A 21,020-nucleotide genomic window follows, 5' to 3' on the forward strand; every position below is an offset into this window, starting at 1 on the left:
ATGGCATCACTGACTCGATGGACTCTATGACTCGATTTGAGCCAACTCTGGAAGATAGTGAAGGACAGGGAAGCCTGGTGGCTGCAGTCCATAGGGTCACAAACAGTCAGACACAGCTTACAGACTGAATGGCCACACAAAGCCTGCCTGAAGTTGGCACAATCAATCTGTTGTAACACAGTTGAGTGTCTTTTCTCCTAGCAGACTTCAGAAGGCTTGAGGTGAAAGTGAAGGCACTGCCCTGGTACAGGGCAGTGGATCTTAAAGGATATGACAGCAAAAGAAGGCACAAGGGATATAATGGTATTGACTATGGCAAACGTGAAGCGTTGAACCATCATCCTGTCTAGGCTGGATAGGCAGAATGTGAAAATATGGAAGTGACTGACAGAATAGGGACAAAAAGAAACTGCAGGTCTTGAAGAAAATGCATGGCTGGAAAATGGAGGTGAGAAAGCTGGAAGAAATTAGGAGCCTATGGTTAGCAAGCCAGTTTATGGAATTTAGGATTTCAGCTGTGGGTGATGACAAGGTCAAGTGTAATTGTAAATGCCTGTGAAGTGCCTATGTGAAAGGGCAGCTGAAGTGGGATGGAGGTGAAAGTCAAATAGAGTGAAGACGGTTATAAAACTGTGAGGTGGGATGGATACTAAAAGATAAGGCTCAGTTACAAGTCCTGTAAAGAGAAGGACTATGTCTCTCTTTTATTAAAAAAATCAGCATATACCAAACATTGAAGACAGTGCCTGTCCCAGGGAAAATGCTTCCAAGTAGTCTTTGAGTACATGAATGGAAGGACGGTATCACTAACACTTTAACTGAAAGCTTTCAAGTTTCTACTCACCACTGTTGAGCCGGGAGTGGGAAGAAGCGATGGAGAAAACAGATGAATGAATGTGCACCAAAGCAGAATTCATAGGCCAAAAGAAATATTAAAGGAATAAAATGTGGAACTTAGGAGAAAACCTCAAAGGAGTTCACGCCTTTTTTGTCATTTATCCCTGAACTAATATATGAGCTGTGACTGAGTTAATAACTGTCTATGAGTGTACGGACAGATTTTTTTTTAAGAGAGGAGAAAATAAGAAAAGACTGTTTTCTTAGTGCCCTGCCATGTTGCTGTTTGGCGGGGACCAGGCTTAAGTGGGAGTTGATCTGGATGACAGCAGCCTGAGGTCATCTCCGGTTCAGATGCCAGCGGGCAGGGCAAGGAACAGGCCTCGAGGAACTCCTCTAACTCCATAATTGAGTAGAATAAACTTCTCACCCTGCCACTGATCTGCCCATCTAAGAATCTCAGGAATAAATTCAACCTTTTGAGAATATAGTTGGCTCTTAAAACTGGGTACATAAACCAGTATCACTCAGTCATTATTCATTCAGTTATTCAATAAATACTGAGAAATAGTGGTTTTAATTGAGGAAATGATTTAGAAAAGACATTAAAAAAGAAACTTAAAATGCAAAAAAAAAAAAAAATCAAAGACTAAGTCTGCTCGCAAGTACAATTCTTATTAATGATACTCTCAAACACTGAGTGAGTTCACCACTGGCCACATCCTAGGCCATGCGCTTTACATAAACTCTCATTTCACCATCACAGTCATCCTGTGATCTAGGTATTGTTAGGATTCCCATTTACAGGTGAGGAAATGGGCTAAGAGATTAAATGACTTTTCCAAGATGGTAGCTAATATGGAACTGAAACAGGAAGGAAGAGGACAGGGCACAACCTTGGGAGAAATGACGTAGCCATAGGATATGATGAAAACTGGTTAGAACCAATTACGTCCAAGACAACAGAAGATTCAACTTCTAGTGGCTCTGAGCCTCATTATAGGCTCACCGTAATATATCAGCATCTCAATGACACACCCACCAGCGCTGAGGCCAACCATCAAAGGCCAAAAAGTGCGCAGTGGCCCAGCTCCTGGGAATCCCTGCCCCTTCTCCAAAATAGCTGAAATAATATTCCCACTCATTAGCCTGTGAAATGACCCGCTGCTATAAAAACTGACAGCCCCAGAGCCTGGTGCCCCTCTCACCTTCTGAGACGGCCCGCATTCTGTCTGTGAAGTACGTGTGTGCGCTCAGCGGCTCGGGCGTGCCTTTGCGACCCCGTGGACTGAACCCCACTGGCTTCTGTCCATGGGATTTTCCCAGCAAGAATACTGGAGCAGGTTGCCATTTCCTACCCCAGGGGATCTTCCTGACCCAGGGATCGAAACTGTGTCTCCTGTGTCTCCTGCATTGGCAGGTGGATTCTTTACCACTGTGCCACTTGAGAAGCTGAGTATGTTTCTCTCTCAATAAATCCACTTCTTACCTATTACTTAGCTTCTCACTGAATCCTTTCTGCAGTGAGACATCAAGAACCTAAGCTTCAATAAAGTCCTGAAACCAGGTGTGTGATCTGTTAAAATATGAAGGGTCCAAGTCCCAATCTGAGTTACACAGATTCAAAACCAGGCCAGGTCTAGCCGACATTAAAATACATGCTTCTAAGCCGTACTCTAAACTGCTTTACTCAACCCTGGCAAGAACCAAAGTGAAGTGGCTCAGTCGTGTCCAACTCTTTGCGACCCCACGGACTACAGCCTACCAGGCTCCTCCGTCCATGGGATTCTCCAGGCAAGAGTGCTGGAGTGGGGTGCCATTGCTTTTTCCAGAAGATCTTCCCGACCAGGAATCGAACCCAGGTCTCCTGCATGGTAGGCAGATGCTTTACCGTCTGAGCCACCAGGGAAGTCCAACAAAAATCAAGAAGGTAGTAAGTGAAGTCCCATCTAGACAGACTTGAGCTACTAGTGATGAAGGATCTGAGACTCTGAAGAGTTAGGAATATAAGATAGAAGAAACTTTTATAGTTTCTCTCTTGTCTCTTCTCTTGTGTGTGTGCTCAGTCGCTTCAGTCATGCGTGTCCAGCTCTTTGCGACCCTGTGGACTGTAGGCCGCAGGCTCCTCTGTCCATGGGGAGTCTCTAGGCAAGAATACTGGAGAGGGTTGCTATGCCAGGGGATCTTTCTGACCCAGGGATCGAACTTAATCTCCTGCGGTGCAGGCAGATTCTTCACCCACTGAGCTACCTGGGAAGCCCAGCCTCTGCTCTTATATTCATGCAAATCCTGTTTCCAACAGAGAAAGGAAAGGTGGGGGGCGGGATAAAAAACCAAAAACCAAAAACCTTCCAGCGATTACTTAGACCACTGCCTATCAAAACCAGAAAAGGGAGAAACTCCCAAAGTCCTTGAGTTCCTATTTCCTTGTGAATGAAAGAGACTAGTATGTAAATAAAGGCTTTGCATAAGCCAGACAGTCTTTCAAGTCCAGTTTATCTACCATATGAGTCACTTCCTTTTTAAAGGAGGAATTGGAAGAGATAGAGGCACATAATCATTACCCAGCACAAACCTTCTTAATAGGCCTTTTCTTCTCATTCAAGAAGCCAGAAGGTACAGGACTCCTCCTTGGACAGAAACAGCAACATCATTTTGCATACGCTGCACACACAGCTTGACCTGTTCCTGTTCTCACTGGCAGAGAGAAATGAACAAGTAAGATTAACAGGCAGATGAGATGATAGGAGGGAGGCCACAGGTCCAGCCGGTTTACCTGACACTCACAAAGGAATCTGAATAACAAGGAGCCTTTGAATGACTCAGGGAAGGTTTATCTCTTTCAAAAGGAAGTTTAACCCCACTAGTTACTCACTCCAGCGAGGTCATAAACCTTTAGAGGAAGTCTCAGAGTAGCCTAATACCAGAAAAAGGAAACAGCCACCCATTCATTCATAGATGAAGGCTCTGTCTTGACCTTTCAACTGAAAAACAAATAGAGTTGTATTCTGCGATGGCACAAATGGTAAACAGGAAAGGGACTGGCCTCTTTCTCATCTTAATGCCTACTGTAGGTCTTGTCCCACCCCTGCAATATATTTATCAGGGATAAATCCTTGGAAGGAAAGCTATGATACACCTAGACAGCATGTTAAAAAGCAGAGACATCGCTTTGCCAACAAAGATCTGTCTAGTCAAAACTACGGTTTTCCAAGTAGTCATGTACAGATCTGAGAGCTGGACCAGAAAGAAGGCGGAGTACCAATTCGGATGCTTTCGTATTGTGGTGCTAGAGAAGACACTTCAGAGTCCCTTGGACAGCAAGGAGGTCAAACCAGTCAGTTCTAAAGGAAACCAGCTCTGAATATTCATTGGAAGGACTGATGGTGAAGCTGAAGCTCCAGTACTTTGGCCACCTGATACAAAGAGCCAACTTGGAACAGACCTTAATGCTGGGAAAGACTGAACGTAAAAGGAAAAGAGGGTGGCAGAGGGTGAGATGGTTAGATAGCACCATTGACTCAACAGACATGAATTTGAGCAAACTCTGGGAGACAGTGAAAGACAGGGAAGCCTGGCTTGTTCCTGTCGCTGCAGATGGCGACTGCAGTCAGGAAATTAAAAGACGCTTCCTCCTTGGAAGGAAAGTTATGACCAACTTAGATAGCATATTCAAAAGCAGAGATATTACTTTGCCAACAAAGGTCTGTCTGGTCAAGGCTATGGTTTTTCCAGTGGTCATGTATGGATGTGAGAGTTGGACTATGAAGAAAGCTGAGCACCGAAGAATTGATGCTTTTGAACTGTGGTGTTGGAGAAGACTCTTGAGAGTCCCTTGTACTGCAAGGAGATCCAACCAGTCCATTCTAAAGGAGACCAGTCCTGGGTGTTCATTGGAAGGACTGATGCTGAAGCTGAAACTCCAATACTTTGGCCACCTCATGCGAAGAGTTGACTCACTGGGAAAGAGTCTGATGCTGGGAGGGATTGGGGGCAGGAGGACAAGGGGACAACAGAGGATGAGATGGCTGGATGGCATCACCGACTCGATGCACATGAGTTTGGGTGAACTCCAGGAGTTGATGATGGACAGGGAGGCCTGGCGTGCTGAGATTCAAGGGGTTGCAAAGAGTCAGACATGACTGAGTGACTGAACTAAACTGACTGAACTCTAACAAAGAGTGAGACACAACTTAGCAACTGAACAACAGTGACTTTCACCTTCAAGGGCTTCCCAGGTGGCACAGTGGTAAAGAATCTGCCTGCCAATGCAGGAGTCTTGGGTTCGATCCCTGGGTCAGGAAGATCCACTGGAGAAGGAAATGGTAACCCACTCCAGCATTCTTGCCTGGAAAATCCCATGAACAGAGGAGCCTGGCCAGCTACAGTCCGTGGGATTGCAAAGAGTCAGACATGACTGAGCGCACACACACACAATTAGATTTGAATATTAGGATGGTTTCTCCATCTTTAAAATTCTTTCTGACTTACTGAATGTTTTTGAAGGTGCTGTTAAGACTACTAGTGCTACCTTGGATGGTATCACCAACTCAATGGACATGAGTTTGGGTAAACTCCAGGAGTTGGTGATAGACAGGGAGGCCTGGTGTGCTGCGGTCCATGGGGTCGCAAACAGTCAGACATGACTGAGGCGATAAACTGAACTGTTAAGACTACATAGGTGATTATTACACACACAAAAGAAATTTTAAAGTACATACATAGGAATAATTATGAAAATAATAACAGCTAAGATTTACCACTTGCATACTCAGCACCAGGCACTCAAAGTTTTTGTGCACGTTGAGTAATTCAGACAATAGTAAATTCTACTGATAACTCTAGTTTGCAGATGGGTTAAGCGAGGCGCAAAAAGTTTAAGGAACTTGCCCAAGGTTGTGCAGCTAGAGAGTGTAGGGTCAGTATTTGAACTATGGCAGCCTGACTCCAGGGTCCATGAATTTACCTGCAACGCTAGCCAGTCATGGCAAAAAAGAAAATAACGTTTGCCTCACAGTTCTATAATACTTCTGGCCAGTTCTGTGTGGGGCAGAGCTAACCTGCAGACCTCTCTACAGGTACACCAAGCAACACAAACTATCCTGTTAAATTTAATTCCAGCTGTTACCGCCTGAAAATTTTTGAACTATCTGGTTGTTATTGTTGTTCAGTCACCCAGTCATGTCCAACTCTTTGCAACTCCATGGACTGCAGGGAGGCTCCATGGGGCCTCCCTGTCCCCCATCATCTCCCAGAGTTTGCCCAAGTTCATGTTCACTGCATCGGTAATCCCATCCTGCCATCTCACCCTCTGTCGCGCTCTTGTTCTTCTGACCTTCTTTCCCAGCATCAAGGACTTTTCCAATGAGTTGTCTGTTCACATCAGATGACCAAAATACTAGAGCTTCAGTTTCATCATCAGTCCTTCCAGTGAATATTCAGGGTTTATCTCCCTTAAGATTGATTGGTTTGATCTCCTTGCTGTCCAAGGGACTTTTGGGAATCTTCTCCAGCACCACAGTTCAAAGGCATCAATTCTTTGGCATTCTGCCTTCTTTACTGTCCAGCTCTCACAACTGTACCTGACCACTGGGAAGACCACAGCCTTGACTATACGGACCTTTGTCAGCAGAGTGATGTCTCTGCTTTTCAACACGCTGTCTAGGTTTGTCATCGCTTTCCTGCCAAGAAGCAGTCGTCTTCTGATTTCATGGCTGCAATCTCCATCCTCGGTGATTTTGGAGCCCAAGAAGAGGAAATCTGTCACTACTTCCACCTTCTCCGCTTCTATTTGCCAAGCAGCAATGGAGCCGTATGCCATGATCTTAGGTTTTTTAATATTTTGTCTTAAGGCAGCTCTTTCACTCTCCTCCTTCACCCTCATCAACAGGCTCTTTATTTCCTTTTCATTTTCTGCCATTAGAGTGGTATCATCTGCATATCTGAGGTTGTTGATGTTTCTCCAGCCTATCTTGATTCCAGCTTGTAACTCATCCAGCCCGGCATTTCTCATGATGTGCTCAGTGCATAGGCTAAACAAACAGGGTGACAGCAGGCAGCCCTGTCATACTCCTTTCTCGACCCTGAGCCAATCAGTTGTCCCATACAGGCTTCTAACTGTTGCTTTTTGACCCACACACAGGTTTCTCAGGAGACAGGTAAGAAGGTCTGGTATTCCCATCTCTCTAAGAGCTTTCCACGGTTTGTCATGATCCACACAGCCAAAGGCTTTCATCTGTCAATGAAACAGAGACAGATGTTTTTCTGAAATTCCCTTGTTTTCTCTAAATCCAGCGAAAGTTGGCAATTTCATCTCTAGTTCCTCTTCTTTTTCTAAACCCGTGTCCAGACCCCTCCCCCGACACGCTTGGAGCTCTGCTACTTCTCTCTCTCCCTGTACTCTTTCATGCATGCAAGCTCACTCGCGTCCAGCTCGTTTCCACCTCATGGTCTGCGGCCGCCAGGCTCCTCCGTCCGTGGGATTTCCCAGGCGAGAATACTGTAGGGGGTTGCCATTTCCTCCTCCAGGGGATTTTCCCCACCCACGGACTGAACCCCTGTCTCCTGCACTGGGGGTTCCTTACCACTGAGCCACCTGAGAAGTCCATATTCTTTCATAGAAAAGAACAATTTCTGGTCATTTGGAACTGTTGCTTCAGGATGACGACAGTCACATTCATCAGGTTTCTGACAGTGAGCTTTTCAGTGCTTTTTCTGAGGCAAACTCTAAACAGTCTTAAGCCATTCCTAAGTCTTTATCTGAGGAATTAAGCTGGTTGGTTCTACTGTAAGAAAGTCATCTTTAAATACTTTGTGTATAGAACCAAAGAATGACTTCAAGAAAATGATGTTAAAAAAAAAAAAGTCTTTTCCCTTTAGTAAAAAGTTTTCTAAGTTGAAGATTTGTCTGCCTACCTACAGGAAAATGGAACCAGCTGATTTTTTTTAAACATACCAGTTACAGGCCATATGTTATGACATAAGCAAAATGCTGAAATGTCTAAAGGAAAGAGAACGATAATTTATGTCTACCATTATTTTGCTATTTACAATTTGTGTCATTTTAGTAATTAGGAAAATGAATCTGAGGGGAAATAAAATACTTATTAGTTTGGTTGTGGCTACAAGTTTGTGGCTCAGCTAGTAAAGATTCTGCCTGCAGTGTGGGTTCGATCCCTGGGTTGGGAGGATCCCCTGGAGAAGGGAAAGGCTACCCACTCCAGTATTCTGGCCTGGAGAATTCCATGGACTATATAATCCACGGGGTCGCAAAGAGTTGGACACGACTGAGCAACTTTCACTTTCACTTTCAATGTAAAGATCCTCCTGAAAATTTCTGAACAAAAGAGAAACAGTAGCATCTTTGGCTGATGGTAGAATCTAGCCTTGTGGATTAACTTTGAGCCATTATGGGTCTTGAGAATCTTCCTGGTGGCTCAGACAGTAAAGCGTCTGCCTACAATACAGGGGACCTGGGTTCAATCCCTGGGTCAGGAAGATCTCCTGGAGAAGGAAATGGCAACCCACTCCAGTATTCTTGCCTGGAAAATCCCATGGATGGAGGAACCTGGTAGGCTGCAGTCCATGGGGTCACAAAGAGTCGGACACGACTAAGCGACTTCACTTTTACTTTCACGGGTCTTTATTATTTTCTGTATATTCAGTTAGGAATATACATTTCTGTTCTTTTTTTTTTTTCAAGTAGTAATTGTCCAAAACAAAAACAAAACCTGGACAACTTTCTTGAGCTCTAGGAGACAATAGCTCTCAGATCATCATTTCTATTTTTCCCAAATATATCAAAGCTAATGAGAAGCCTCCGTAAATAACTATGTAAGTGTTGCTTGTTCAAGACAATCAAGCCTCTCAGCCAACATTAAATAAGCCCTGCAGAACTAGTAGAACTTTATCGTAGAGATAAGCAGCCCTGAAGGCAAGTAGAGAAATCATTATCAGTGGGTTTTATCCAGCCTCTATTCTGAAGACTGGGGCTTCCCTGGTGGCGAAGCAGAAAAGAATTTGCCTGCCAATGAAGGAAACTCAGGAGACTTGGCTTCGATTCCTGGGTCAGGACGATCCCTTGGAGAAGGAAATGGAAACGCACTCCAGTATTCTTGCCCCAGGAAAATCCTATGAACAGAGGAGCCTGGTAGGCTACAGTCCATGAGGTCGCAAAAGACTCGGACCCGACTTAGCAATTAAATAACAACAATTCTGAAGATCCAAAAATACCAATAGCCTAGGAGGTAGGAATGACTCTAGAAACTGGCTTCAATTTTCAAACCCCATTTTTTTTTTAATTTTAAAATTTATCTTAAGATAACTTCAAGATATTTCACTAAGATAAAAGGTTTCTCATTGTACTTATGTATAATTCCTTACTAGTCAAAAGGAAATAACTCATAAATATCTTTATCTTTATTTTTAGGGAGTTTTTGACAACAGCATTCACAACACTTTTGTAAATCTGTTGGTCCATTTTTAATTGTTTCCAATTAGATGCCTGAAAGCTTACAATACCAGGAATGCTAGCCTTAAAAAGATCAAAATTGCCACTATTGTTTAGTAAAATCATGTTTAAAAAATTATATCTCAATTCTGTCATCTTTAACCAACTCTAATTTGTCATTGATGGAAATAAAGAATTTCCCTCTGGCTCTTAGGCTTTTTATATGTGCAGTCCCTCTTCTGTCAAATATTGGCTGATACTCCATTGCAAGCAGTTGCTAAAGGAACTAGCGTGATGAGAGGCATGCTGCTTACCCCAACTTTGTTAAACCGAGGCCATACCATATACACAGAACAGACTGGAGAACAGAAGGGATGAACACCACTTCTTGAAACAGACACCATCCACTTGTTCTTACCTATCATTCAGAGAAGGCGATCGCACCCCCCTCCAGCACTCTTGCCTGGAAAATCCCATGGACGGAGGAGCCTGGTGGGCTGCAGTCCATGGGGTCGCGAAGAGTCGGACACGACTGAGCGACTTCCCTTTCACTTTTCACTTTCATGCATTGGAGAGGGAAACAGCAACCCACTCCAGTGTTCTTGCCTGGAGAATCCCAGGGACGGGGGAGCCTGGTGGGCTGCCATCTCTGGGGTCGCACAGAGTCGGACACGACTGAAGCGACATAGCAGCAGCAAGCAAGAACTGAAAGACTTAGCTACAGAACGAGTAGCATTATATGAGTAGAATAAATATCTCTATGTTTATAAAGATTTTTGTTCTAATTTTAAATATTGAAACATTGAGATAAACATTCGAAGCTCACTTGTCAGGAGTTTTATTTCACCTTCCGGACAGGTTCATATAACAAGTACAAATGCATTTTCTTTCTAGCTATCAGGTACTTAGTTCAATAAAGAGATCTTACCTGTCTGAATGGTAGACAGACAGAATTGCTTCAGCCCTACATCTGCGTCTCTGCTGCATTTAAAGTGGCACAGTTTCTCATGCTTATTTTTCTATATATGCAGTTAAAAGCATTTGAGATCATTCTGCATCCCCTGAATTTCAAATGTGCAACTGTATCACACCAAAAAATATTTAAATTCAAGTGGCTCATTATTCAAGGATATGGGGTTCAATTTATTCAGGCCATGAACAAACAATTCTAACTAAATGCAACTGTTTATGGTTTAGGTTATTTTCTCGATAATAGAATTGATTTTTCTCTCAAACCAAGTTAGTTGTTATTCTGAAAACTGTTTATGTGGGTAGATAAAACTTTTAACACAAAACCCAGCAAAGTCTATATAGATAGATAGATGCATACATATATTCACACATATGCATATATATATATATATAAGGTCTGCTCATTGACAATCAGACATTTAACACTGGTTGCTTCCCACCCCCTCCATATTTAGATAAAATTCCTAGACTGCTGGGATGAAGTTTCATTCACTCTAACTTCCTTTAAGAACAAGGACAGGACTTCCCTGGTGGCACAGTGGACACCTGCCAATGCAGGGGACACGAGTTCGATCCTGGGGCCAGGAGGATCCCACAGGCTGTGGAGCAACTACGCCTGCAAGCCCTAACTACTGAAGCCTGTGTGCCTAGCGGCAGTGGTCCGCAACAACAGAGGCCACCACAGTGAGAAGCCACAGCTAGAACATAGCCCCTGCTGGCCACAAATACAGAAAGTCCGCAACAGTGACAAAGACCCAGTGCAACCAAAAATTGAAAAAAAAAAGAAAACACGGACAAATTTTGCACACTGATTGACATCAGGAAAACCGTTTTGTTAGTGGTTTACAAATGCTTTTGAAGAATATAGGTGGGATTACATATGATTCCTCCACCAAAATAAATGTTGGTAGAGACATGACTCCATTCAGGATTATCAAAGAGCAAAAGAGAAGTTATTAGGAGAAACCTACTTAGTAAATAATAGAGATAAAATTCCACTGTCAAAGAGCAACTTTTAAATAGTTAAAACGTGATTCATACAAATATAGAATGAACTCATTAACTCACGTTCAGCTACTTGATGGAGGAGCCAGTGGAACGGTGAAGCTGGTTCCCAGGGCATTTGACGACCTGTCTATTTGTAGAAATCTGTAAAAGAGATGGTCTGAATAAAATTTCCAGGTTAAATACAAAGCTGGTTAATGTCCTCCTGGATAATTTTTGGAGTTACCTTTCTACCAGACATAAATCTATAAATCAACATATAGCCCCATGGAGTCTAGGCCTGGTAAACTGTGTGTCAAACAAAAGGTACTTTTCCTTGGCCAATTATATAATCCTTGGAGGCCTTTTTAAACATTTCCCCAGTATAGCATTGATGGGACATGCTGTTCTATTTTTCCCTTATTTCCAAGTTTGTGACTCTTTTCCTTGCCACCTCTGAAGTTCTGCTTAAAACAAATAAAAATGAGATTCTAGTACTATATTATAAAGAGTCATTATTGATAAGTAATTTCCAAATCTGGAAACTCAAAATTTCTAAAAGTGACATTCAACTTCATTTCTTCCCTCCAGGTCTGAAACAATGATGCTGTATCTCATGAGTCACTGTGCTTGCCTCCCTTTTTTCTCTCCATATTCTAGCAAAGACCTGGAAGTTTCCTGGCAAAGCCATCTGGTTCTCCCCTCTGCACACTGGCATGAATTACACAAACCACTTTCCTGTTTCAGAAGAAACACTACATTCTGCAGCATTAACGTCAATAACTTTCACCTAAGAGAAAAATACTTCTTTTAATAAAAATGAACACAAATCCCTACCCTCTTGTCCTTTCTATCCATTAATGGCTACTTTTCTTAGTAATCACTCTCCTTTCATTGGAAAGCCAATACTATTCTCCAAACAAAATGATCCTGGTGAATTTAATGTCCTCCGAGATCTTATTTTCCAACTCTAAATTCTTTGGAGAGGTCCCTTTTAAATTTTCCCGAATCTGACATATTAAAATGTTCTCCTAAGACTCCAAAGGATATCGAACCAAGGACCAAGTACACCCACAAATATTGAAAGAAAAATGAAAGTGAAAATGAAGTTGCTCAGTCGTGCCCGACTCTTTGCGACCCCATGGGCTGTAGCCTGCCAGGCTCCTCTGTCCACGAGATTTTCCAGGCAAGAATACTGGAGCAGTTCGGCATTTTCTTCTCCAGGGGATTTCCTGAGCCAGGGGTCAAACCTGGGTCTCCCGGACTGCAGGCAGACTCTTTACTGTCTGAACCCCCAGGGAAACCCATATTGAAAGAAATGAGATTGCATTTCTTTAACCTATTTCCACCTCCTCTCAGAGTAAAAGATTAGACTTTAGTAGTGAAGATTGAACCCAGGTAAAAGATGCAAAGACCCAGAAGAGGATTTAAATGAAAAACAAGTTATGATATCGCTTATATGCAGAATCTAAAAAAGATGATACACATGAAATTACTCATTGAGAAACAGACTCACAGAGGGTGCAGGAGTCAAGGGATAAACTAGGAGTTTGGGATTGAAACACACACACTACTATAAAATGCGCTTCCCTGGTAGCTCAGATGGTAAAGAATCAGCCTGCCGATACAGGAGATGCAGGAGACACGGGTTCCTGGCTCAGGAAGATCCCCTGGAGAAGGGGACAGCTACCCAGTCCAGTATTCCTGCCTGGAGAATTCTATGGACAGAGGAGCCTGGTGTGCTACACTCCATGGGGTTGCAAAGAGTCCGACATGACCGAGTGATGAACACTTTCATTTTTCATATTTAAAATAGATAACCAAGAAGTGTCTGTTGTATAGCACAAGGAGTTCTACTCAAGGTTCTGTAATAACCTAACTGGGAAAAGAGTTTGCAAAAGAATAGATAGATAGATAGATAGATAGATATATGTATGTATATCACTGAATCACTTGCTGTACAACTGAAGCACATTATAAAGCAACTAGAGTCCAATATAAAATTTTTTTAAGCCATGTAATAATTAATTTTAAAAGAGAGACACATGTACACAAGTGTTGATACTTGCTTTGGCCTGGGGCTTTGTCATTTGTGGAATGCGTTGGATTTTGAGGTGTTTTAATGTTGCTCCAGCCCTACCTCAGGAGCCCAGGCATGAGCTGAATGCACTGTCCTCTGCCTGCGGGACACTCTGGGTTTCCTCCCACGAGAGTCCCATGAAGACCCAGCTGAAAGGAAAGGCCTCGCATGTAAATGTCTCGTTAGCCTGGCTCCGGGCTTGCTGCCCAGCTCTGACTGGGTTCCCAGTGACTTCTTTTGGGCTTGGGGCCAGGACTTCTCTTTATATTAGACCTTGAAGAAATTTATTCAGTTCCCACAGAACGCATGGTACTGTGAAAACTTCAGATTCACCAGGGGCAGCCTCCAAGAGGGGTGTAGACAGAAGGGTGGCTTGAAGAAGAGAGAGAGATGAAAATGCCACAGAGACACTTAATGAGGTGCAGAGCTGTGCTCCTTCTGGTCACAACAATATATGTTTTGATCAACAAGTCAGTCTCCGGAGCTGAATTCCTACCCCAGCTTGAAATAATTAGCTTACCCAGCCTCCACAGGAAAGCCCCCAGTGTGGGAGGCTATGAAGGGGCAGAGGACTGTGGGCAGGGAACTTCCATTTGCTCATCACTAACCACATTCCTGACCCTCCACCTGGGGCTTCAGCTAATTCATTCTTCAGAACAAGTCCACGAAGAAGGACAGGGAACAAGGACCCTGCAGCCATGATGTCAACAACCCCTCCACTTGCTTTTAGTTTCATTGAGAATCCCAGGCCATGCTTAAAATTTGGAAACAACAGTGCCAGAATTAATTATGTAACTTGAATAAAACCAGATTTAATTCTTCCTTTGCACTTGACCCCCATCACAGGCTCATTAGTAGGAACAGAAATTCACCCCCAAGTGAATTAAATGTATGAAGGGTTATTCGGCATTCTTGGGGGATGAATGGTGAGTTTCCCTTTCCCACCCCCAGTATCTAAGGGCACTGAATACATTGATAGCTATGGTCCAAGGAGACAAAACTCCTTGGACAGGAAAACTGTTTTTTCCTCTCTGTCTTGACCAGACTGGTGTTGAACAGCAGGGACCAAGTTCTTGGTCACAAGCATGGCCCTGAACCCCCAGGGGAACACTGACTGGCTTGACTGGCATGTAGTCAGCCCTCTTGGGTGCGCAGACAGAAACTGCCTGTACTGGAGAGAATAGAGCACACCACATGAAGTCCACAGTCATAGACTTTGGAAAAGACACGAACTATGTTTTTAACATATGCTAACAAAACTCTAACCTGTGAGCCAGACAAGCCAAAGCTTTCAGAAGAATCTGATGGCAACAGTGAATTCAAAGTCTTCTTTACTGCCCCCTCTTCCCAGTGGAAGCAAATCTGCAACATTCGGCAGATATTTATTGAGAGGCTACTATACAAGAGACATCCTTCTGGGACCTGAGCAGCAGTGAGCAGGACAGCAGCAATGACAAACAGATTCTTTGTCTTCCTTATTCCTGCTGTTGCTGCTAAGTCGCTTCAGTCGTGTCCGACTCTGTGCGACCCCAGAGACGGCAGCCCACCAGGCTACCTTGTCCCTGGGATTCTCCAGGCAAGAACACTGGAGTGGGTTGCCATTTCCTTCTCCAATGCATGAAAGTGAAAGTGAAGTCGCTCAGTCGTGTCCGACTCTTCGCGACCCCATGAACTGCCTCCTCCGTCCATGGGATTTTCCAGGCAAGAGTACTGGAGTGGGGTGCCATTGCCTTCTCTGTCCTTATTGCTAATATATGCTTATTTAAGAAAAATCATAAAATGGAGATAAATTGAAAGGAGAAACCACTTGAATACTAATCAGAAAAAAAAAAAAACTGCTAACTTTGTGAGCTATATATTCTAGTCAATCTCTTTTCAGTGTGTATGAGCCCACAGGAATATACTATTCTTCCCACAATAATACTAAAATGCACATAATATTGTATAATGGCTGCTCTTTTTCACCTGTCCTGTCTGTGCATGCTCAATCACGTCCCGCTCTTTGTGACCCGTGGACTGTAGCCCACCAGGCTCCTCATTTGTCCTAGCGTTACATATTTCCCTATGCTACAGTTTGATGAAGGCTGATTTCCTCATTTCGAAAGCAAGAGTAAAAGCATTTTTTAAGAGATTCCAACCAGTGAGCTAGACTCCACAGACATGAGGAAGAAAAAACAGAAGAGTAAAGGGAGCCCCTCGCCCTGCCCACCCCTGGGTCGCCGGCAAGAGAGAGCAGGCGCTGCCGCCGCCCAGTGCCCCGCTGGCTGGAGGGCGGCGGGAGGCCAGCTCCTAATGGCAAGACCCGCAGGTCCCAGCCACAACCCCGGATCCGCCGGCCCCGGCCAGGAGGGACGGCAGTGCCATCAGCGGGTGTGACAGCACCACAGCCTGGGATGTCTGGCCTTGCATCAGGCTTCACCCGAGAGGGCGGCCAAAGTTGACCGGGGTGCGGCCAGGACTCAGCGAGAACAGCAGGGCAGGCGCGGGCTACTTGGCCGTGTGCAAGTAACCTGCAATTCCTTCCACGTTGTGCGTGTGTGTGGGTGTGCGCGCTAAGCCCCCTGAGTCGTGGCCGATTCTTTGTGACCCTATAGAGTGTAGCCCACCAGGCTCCTCTGTCCATGGGGATTCTCCAGGCAAGAAGAGTGGAGTGGGTTGCTGTGCCCTCTCCCAGGGGATCTTCCCGACCCAGGGATCGAACCCCTTGTCTCTTGCGTTTCCTACATTGGCAGGCGGTTTTTTTTTATCGCTGGCACCACCTGGGAAGCCTTTCTTCCATGTTCTTTGTTACTAAAAGCCTATCAGTCCTCACTATTCAGCTTAGCACTTATGCCTAAATTTAGTCTATTGTACTTTGGCAAAGTTGCAAACTTAAGGTCTAAATCACTAAATAATTGAAGAGAAGTCTTGGGCTTCCCAGTGGTCTAGTAGCTAAGGATCCGCCTGCCAGTGCAAGGGACAGGGGTTCAGTCCCCAGTCTGGGAAGATCCCACAGGCCACAGTGAAGCCCGTGTGCGCAACTACGAAGCCAACGCCCTCGTGCTCACGCTCCAAAGGAAGAGAAGCCACTGAGATGAGAAGCCCCGCACCGCAGTGAAGAGTAGCTGCTGCTCTCTGCAGCTAGAAAAGGCCCATAGGCTGCAACGAAGACCCCGCACAGCCAAATAGATAATTCTTAGAAACAAAAAAAGTGCCAAAGAAAGAAAGCTTCCATTCATGGTAGGATTTGCTTGTGGGCACCAGACCCACACAAAGGGGAACGATCCCAGGAACCACCCACAGCATCACTATCTCCTATTCTGCTGTATCAGTACACCAAAGTTTATCAACTGGCTTTTTTTTTTAAAACAACTTTTTAAAAATCTCCCAGTTTTCTACCTTAACGTTCCTGCAGTGAACATCTGGCTGTTAATTGTTCATTCACTTGCTTTATTATAACCTTTAGGAGAAATTCTTTCAAGTAGAATTGTCAATTCAAAGGATATATTTATTTTTGTGACTTTTGCAACGAAATTACCAGACTGCTCCCTCAGAAAAGTTGTAGCAATCTTTATTCTCACTAGTCTTGTGTGGAGGTGTTTAATTTCCTATAACTTTCTCTACACTCTGTATTACCATAAAACAAAATTGTTAACTTGATATGTGAAAAAATAATTTCACTGTGTTCCTTTATATCCCTCTATTACTAGTGAAACTAAAAATATATTTATATTTATGTTTGCTAATCACTTGTTTTATAAATTTACTAGTCACATGCCTTGTAGTCCTTTATACAGTAAGAATATTAAGCTTTTTCATGTATCTACTTAGCAAAGAATGAACTTTAATAATTAACATCTTTAGATGCCTGATTTTTGTCCTCTTTGCTCTGTAAGTCATTTAAATGATATCTTTCTTATTGGCTGCATTTATGATTTTCCTCATTATGTGCTAAAAAGCCATATATTTTGAAAGAGCTCAATCTATAATCCATGTTGTAGAGAAGTCACAAAATTGAAACACACAACTCTTTTCAATTTGTAGTTTTAGTCTCCTGATTGTCTTTGTTTCTTGAGTGCAGTTGAAATAAGATATCTTATATTGTGATGCAGGATAACATTTCTGAGTATATATGTTAATAGGCACATCTAAGCATGCAAGCAAATATACACAGTATATAACATACACGTATACATCAATAATAGAAGCAAAAGCTCTATAGAACAATACTACCCTTAATACCTGCCATGTGCACTGCCATTTTCCCTTTTTTCTTAGCCTCGGTGAGACCCAATTAAATTGATTTCATTAATAAGGTCCAACCTACAACTGGAGAAATACTATAATAATTGAAAATGTTCTGGAACCTAATAAGGCCAACCCTTCCCCTAGAAGATTCATCCTTATTGCTTTGGAGTCCAATTAATTAACAGTAATGATTATCATTATCAGGGCATTCTTTGGTGCTTACTATGTGCTTATTAGGAGAAGGCAATGGCAGCCCACTCCAGTACTCTTGCCTGGAAAATCCCACGGACAGAGAAGCCTGGTGGGCTGCAGTCCATGGGGTCGCTCAGAGTCGGACACAGCTGAGCGACTTCACTTTCACTTTTCACTTTCATGCATTGGAGAAGGAAATGGCAACCCACTCCAGTGTTCTTGTCTGGAGAACCCCAGGGACGGGGGAGCCTGGTGGGCTGCCATCTAAGGGGTCACACAGAGTCGGGCACGACTGAAGCGACTTAGCAGTAGCAGTAGCAGCAGCATTATGTGCTTATTAAGTGTTTTATATGTAAACCCTCACACTTTTTCATAAGGTAGGGATTGTTACCATCTCCATTTGATGGAAGAGAAAACTCAGGCAAAGAGATTAAGAAACCCACACAAACTCCCATGGCTAGTACGTGGTAGATCCAGATTTTGAACTAAGCGGACCAATTTGAGAAACCCTTTTTTTCACTCTCCTGGCCTTCCCCTCACTCTGATGCAGCCGGACTGAGTCCAGGAACACTGACTCCCAAGAGTGGAAGAAAACAAAATGCAAAGTTTTGCACCAGAGCTGCAGAAACGTTCATTTGTTCTATTAAACTGTAAAAGACTGGGAAAGGAAATAAGATCAGATAAAGAGAGACTAAAAGGTAAGCAAGTCTCCATCACCCAGGTCATCAAGGATAGTTTCCAAAGAGCCTGCTGTGTTGCTCAATCTTTTTCCTCCTTGCCCAAGGAGGAGTAGGTGGATGAAACACGAGGCCCACGTAAACCAACTGCAGAAGCAGCGTTAGGGCGTCTGGGCTGGCTGGCGGGTCAGCACCAGACGGAAATCGGAAGTGAAACTCCACTTCAAATGTGTGTGTGTAGATAGCTGCCTCCCCTCATTTTAAAGATTTGGAGCCTATAACTTTTATTGGAACGTGCAGATGAGGGTCGAGGGAAAGGGAGCTGAAGTCCGAACCTGTGAACAGAAACAGCATCAAGTGCTACACGTGGGACGTCCCCAGCAGCCCAGTGGTTAGGACTCTGCACTCCCACTGCGGGGGGGCAAGAGTTCCATCCCTGGGGAGGGAACTAAAAGTTTAAAAGAAAAGTTTAAAACATTTTTTTTAATTAAAAAAAAAAAAAAACAAGACCAAAAAAGGAGCAGAGAGGATTGAAAAAAAAAAAGGCTACCATGTGAAAAAAAAAAAATGTTCTTTATAGTGTTATTGAGACATCAACACCCTGAAGAGTCACCTAGAATTTGGGTTTTCTTAGGTCACACATTCCAACTCTCTTGTTCTCTCCTCTAATACTTTATTGCTGCTGCTGCTGTTTAAGTCCAAGATTTAGCTTGTGCTACTGCAGGAGGGTGATGGTTTGGTTTGGTGGTGAAAAACGCTCCATCCAAGTGACAGGAAAGACCTCAACCTTAAAAACTGACACAGTCATTTAGCCCATCATTTAATCACCCTGTAACCAGGAAGTCCATTTTTAGATCTAATCTACATCCATCTTGCTGAAATTTATAAATCAACTTTGGCTTCCCACTCCAGCCCCAGAGTGCTGGATGCCCAAGCAAATGTTAAACCAGTAATTGAGTGCCTAGCAAGCGCAGGAGAGCTAAGAGCTGTTTGCATACAATGCACTGTGATCCCCAGATAAAAGGTGTCCCATTTGAACAAAGCCTCATTTTTTTTCACAATAGTCCCATAATTAAACTTCTGCTAATAGTAATTGCAAATACTTACTTCATTACAAAGTAATTTCTATTCAGAAAAGAAAAATGCAGCTCATTTACTTATTTTATTGCTGGATGGATGTGTACAATGGATTTTTATCTAAAGACCCTGGGCACTGAGCTCTTGCTGAGATAAATCAGGAACAACGCTTTCAGATCCTCTGCACCACAGGAAAATGGGCTTCGGCTTCCCAGGTGTGGGTCAGAGGTGGGAGGACCGGGTTTTGTGGTTGCATATTAACTCTCTGACCTCCACTAGATAGCCAGGTGACAGCTGCTGGGAGCTTGCTTTGAAGCATGACACGCTTGCGGTACTTCAAAAGGCACTGGCCTCTGGGGCAGGTTTGTTTGCAGGCCACACCTGGTACCTGCCAGCCCCAGCACCGCAGCTGGCCGGCAGGAAGCCCCAGAGAACCAGCCCAGGGTCTCTCTAAGGAAATGCCTCCAACTGATAACCAAAGGGAGAAAGCAGGGGGTGGGGGTGTTGCCTTGAGATGAATGAACAGCTTGAGCCCTGGCCTTCTTGGAAAACCTAATAACTTCTCGGCCCAGGTCAGTTCCTCCCAGCTCAGAAAGCAGCGAGTGTGAAATTTTGCCTGGAAAATGCCCTTTGTGGAAATTCAACCTGATTCACACAGAGGAGAGGTCTGAGCTGGAGGGTTTAATCAAAAGTGTGAGGTAGAGGGCTTCCCTGGTGGCTCAGTGGTAAAGACTCAGCCTGCCAGTGCACAAGACACGGGTTCGATTCCTGGTCCAGGAAGATGCCACATGCTGCGGAGGAACTAAGTCTCTGAGACACAAGTACTGAGCTTGTGCTCTAGAGCCCAGAAGCCACAGCAAGAGAAGCCCCATCTCACTGCAACTAGAGGGAAAAAGCCTGAGAAGCAATGAAGACCCAGCACAGCCAGAAATAAACAAAAATCAATTTTTAAAAAAAGTGCAAGGTGAAGGACTTCCCTGTGGGTCCAGTGGCTAAGACTCGGACTCCCCGTGCCGGGGGCCCAGGCTTGATTCCTGCTCAGGGAACTAGCCACGTGCCACAAGTGAAGATCCCGCACACTGTAAGGAAAATTGAAGATCTTGCCGTGCCGCAGCCAAGACCCGGCGCAGCCAGGGTGTGCTGTGTTTAGTCGTCTCAGTCCTGTCCCTCTGTGACCCCACGGACTAGAGCCGGCCAGGCTCCTCTGTCCATGGAATTCTCCAGGCAAGAATACTGGAGTGGGTTGCCATGCCCTGCTCCAAGCAAATAAATAATACATAAATAAAAATAAATATCGAAACAAAAAGTGAAAGGTGAGCAGAGTGCTAAGGCCATAAACTCTGCTGGGAAAGCTGACTGGGAAGCTACCCCAACCACTGAAGCCAGCTGGCCAAAGGGGCACATGGCAGTCAGATCCAGACGGGAAGTAAGCCCGGTCTCAGCCCCAGTGGGTTATGCAGCGCTTAGCACATACATTATGCTCCACGCCATTGCCAGTCACCTGAAGCAAGCAGATTTCTGCAGT

General features: G+C 44.1%; 1 non-coding gene across 1 annotated transcript; it reads right to left on the bottom strand.

Annotated features, from left to right (window-relative positions):
* Positions 1-2,674: 2,674 nt before the first annotated feature.
* On the bottom strand, positions 2,675-2,746 carry TRNAG-ACC (transfer RNA glycine (anticodon ACC)). Its single transcript has one exon. It is a non-coding gene; the product is annotated as a tRNA-Gly (tRNA).
* Between the last annotated feature and the right edge of the window lie 18,274 nt (positions 2,747-21,020).

Source organism: Budorcas taxicolor, chromosome 5 (assembly GCF_023091745.1).
Source record: "Budorcas taxicolor isolate Tak-1 chromosome 5, Takin1.1, whole genome shotgun sequence".
NCBI lineage: Eukaryota > Metazoa > Chordata > Mammalia > Artiodactyla > Bovidae > Budorcas > Budorcas taxicolor.